Source organism: Camelus bactrianus, chromosome 11 (genome assembly GCF_048773025.1).
Source record: "Camelus bactrianus isolate YW-2024 breed Bactrian camel chromosome 11, ASM4877302v1, whole genome shotgun sequence".
NCBI classification, from domain to species: domain Eukaryota; kingdom Metazoa; phylum Chordata; class Mammalia; order Artiodactyla; family Camelidae; genus Camelus; species Camelus bactrianus.
The window spans coordinates 81,299,859-81,303,523 of record NC_133549.1 but is presented as its reverse complement, the minus strand read 5'-3'; positions in this window follow the sequence as shown (position 1 = coordinate 81,303,523).

The window sequence follows — 3,665 nt, the reverse complement described above, 5'->3', positions numbered from 1 at the left end:
AAGTAAAAAGGTAAGTGGTAATATGATAAGGCTGAGAAAGGGCCAAATGAGCAGCCGTGGCAATGACACAGTGGCTTCAGTGAATCAGTGTCATGTGAGCTGCCTGAACATGTAAACCGCAATATCTCAGTGGCTTAATACAATCCCGGGCTTTTCTTCACTTGCGTAACGTCCAAAATGGGTTTATCTTCCTTGGTGGGTAGCTCTTCTCCTAGCCAGAGTTCGGGTTCCAGGTTCTTTTTATCCGCTGAATCGATCATCTTCGACATATGGCTTCTCAGGTCTCAAGGACGTGAAGGAGTACGTATGGGAGATCTTTATGGGCTGCGCTGAAGTTCACATGCCACCGTTAGACCTCAACACCTGACCAAGCCCGACTGCGAGGGAGGCCGGGAAATGGAGTCCAGCTGCATCTGTGCCCACGAACAGGAGGCAGTGACCTTGGTAAGCAGCTAGGCCAGAGCGCCACACGGAGCTAGAGGTAGAGGCCAGCTCCCTGTGGGTGGGCACCCTCTCTCGGCCTCACCTTGCTATCTCTGATGCCGAGTTGAGAATCGTGGGCCCCCTGGTCATGAGGTCCCTACTGTCATTTGCTCCATGCCATGCTGCCCGTGGCCTTGCTCTCTCTCACGTCCCCAGTGTATTCCATCAGAGCACTTATTACTTCCTGATTACATCCTTCCTTGTCATTCAGTTTACTCGCTGGCCTTCCTCCTACCTGGACGGAACCTCCATGAAGGCAAGGAAGCAGCCAACGAGATGGTCACGCCACTCTAGTGATGTCAGCCACCATCTGCCCATCTGTCCCTGGGTCACTGCATATCCAGCTGGAGAAGTTCAGCGTGCCAGACTGTGTAATCAGAGAAGTGGACAGTTTTCCTGCTCCCAGGACTGTGCTACTGAGTGTGCACAGTGGACACAGGCTGTCTATAATCCCAGTTCCAGCCCTGCTACCTGCATGGCCTTGACTCATGAGCTCTAAACTTCCAGCAAGGGCCTCAGACTTTCTCATTCGGTTTGCTTTAGAAAACTGAAACCCTCAGACCTCAGGATGCTCTTGCCCATTTCTCCTGTGTGGGGACAGTTTCCTACGGGCGACACAGAGTGTGACCACTGGTTTACACACACACACACACACACACACACACACACACACACACACACACACAAAGACACACACAAAGACACCCGTGTAAAATGACATTGAATAAGAATTATCACGTCACATCATAAGAGGAACAGCCGTGGAGGAGGAAGTCAGAGGAAGATAACTTGGGTCGCAGGCAACACCTCCAGGTGACATCACTCTCCACTTTTTTAGGCCTTATTCCACTTGCACCTGAGGACGTCCCTAGAAGTACTTGCTAGAATCATTCCCACTGTGCAGCTGGGGAGACACACCGGCCTGGACACACACCAGGACTTCCCCAGGATGGAGAACAGGTAAGAATGAGGAGTGGAGTCTGGAAGCCAGGGCGTCTCCTCAAAGCTGCATGCAGACCCTCCCCGGCAGCTCTAGAGACGGCGGGGCTGCTATAACTGTGCAAGATGCGGGTTTGCGTGGAGGAGGGCGTGAGCAGGCAAGCGGCCCAGAGGGCAGTGTGTGGAGGTGTTGTCTGAGGAGGGGGTTCCAGGAAGTGGACCCCAGGAAGTGACATCACATCCTTCACAGTCCCCAACCGAAATGGAACCTGGTTACCAGGCACCCACATTCTAACGACAGCTCCAGAGCCAGCGCACTTGGCTGGAGACAGTTGAAGACACAGGATGTTCTCCTCTTGTTTCCCGGTCTCCCGGGGCTTCTCCGCCAGGAAGCCCTGGACTGCGAGGTTCTTCGGTGGCTGTAGGCGTCTGTGGAACCCTCCACCCAGGCGCCTGTGGCCTATTTTGAGGAGGTCACCTAAGGTAACGCAGGGTGGCCTGGAGAAGGCCAGTCTGGGACCGGCCTCCGTTGGGGGCCCTCCCTGGGCAGGCCCACTTTCCCTCATCTCCATGTCGCTGAAGAGGGACTTGAGAGGAGGTGTCCCCTCTGGGCAGGAATGGCTTGTTGAACACTTGGTAACCTGGTGGTCCTGTCATGGCCGCACCCAAGGACAGGGCTGAGAAGGGGGAAAGAGGACTCCTGAGGGGCATCTTCTCTGTGTCAATGGGAATACAAGGCTCCCACTTTGTCAGCTTTTCTGCCCCTGAAGGAGGTCTGTGCAGACAGTGGTGGATGTGTGTCACGACTGGAGATGACTTATGGGTCGGAGAACCAGACAGGGCTCTGAGGCTCCTGCCTGGCCTCTGGGCACTGTATTTACAGGACTCAACACACGGGACGGGACAGGACCTGGTCCATGGAGATCCCCGCTCCACCTCCCTGCAGGAGGCGCAGGTGCCCCACGACAGCAGCAGAGCCCAGGACGCGCTGAGGGTGAGTGCGAGCGAGGAGACTCCACACCCAGGAAGCCCCGGGCCCCACTGCTGCCCCGCTTCTCCCCTGGGCTGCCTCTTAAGGGAGCTGCTGGCAAAGGGTTCTGATGCCCCGTCTCCACCATCTGCCGTCACAACCCAGGCCCTGCCTTGGCCAGATGCAAAGTCAGTGCCCAAATATGAGTCCGAATCTCAGAAAGAGACTCGGACAGAACTTCAGTATATGTAAAGTCACGGGTGTTTCTGCATTTTTCTTCATGTTGTCCTGTTTCTTCTCCATCCCAACGTGTCCACATTAACCTGAAGATCCTGAGCCCTCCCACCCCAGGCTCAGCCGCTGTGTTCTCATCCCTAGAATGGGATGTTGTGACCCGCAGGCACGGGGATGAAGTGGTGCGTGCAGGGAGGGGCCGGCACTGCGGTGCTGACACAGGGATCTGAGACACTGATGCATTTCACCATCGCCCTTCGCCCCTGGTACTGGTGGTGCTGAGAATCTTGGATCTGCTCAGGGCTCCCCTGTTCCACCTCAGGCACAAGAGCTTGAGGCTTGAGGATTCGGTCTAACCTCCAGCCCCAAGTGCCTGGGGGTCCCCGGTGCTGCCTCTGACTCACGTCTCTCCTCTTTCCACCCCAGGGGGGAGCTGGACCATCAGGGAGCAGGGATGAGGCCTACAGGGCGTGGAGCCTCCAGCGACACAGGCTGGAGAAGCTGGTGGCAAAGCTGGTGCCTGCCGTCCTGGGCGGCCACCCCTCCTATGTGAACACATTTCTGGGCAGTTATCGAACATTTGCCACCGCCCAGCAGGTGCTGGACCATCTGTTCCGAAGGTGAGCACTCTGTCTTCATGGGACATTGGGGACCTGGCCACCTACCAGCAGTGCCATGAGGCATTGTTCCTCTACCTCTTTAAGCCTCAGTTTCCCCTCTGCACACTGGGGTCAAGAGAGGATCAGGCCCTAGGAGGGTAGGAACAGAGGGAGACCTTCATGGAAGGTGCTCTCCGGGGACCTGGCTCACGGAAAGGGCAGCTGGCAGGGCTGTGGTTGTGCGAATTTGTCGTTGTCCTCCTGCCCAAGAGCTAGCGTCTGCCTCCTGTGTCACTGGGACTTTGGCCTTGGGTGGAACTGTTTTCCCATTTCAAAGGGGATCTGTGACGCCATTAGCTGTCCCTGTCCTGGGAGAGTGAGAGCAGGGATCCCTGGGAGGGACAAGTGGGGTCCCAGGCCCACTCAGATGTGCGCTGTGG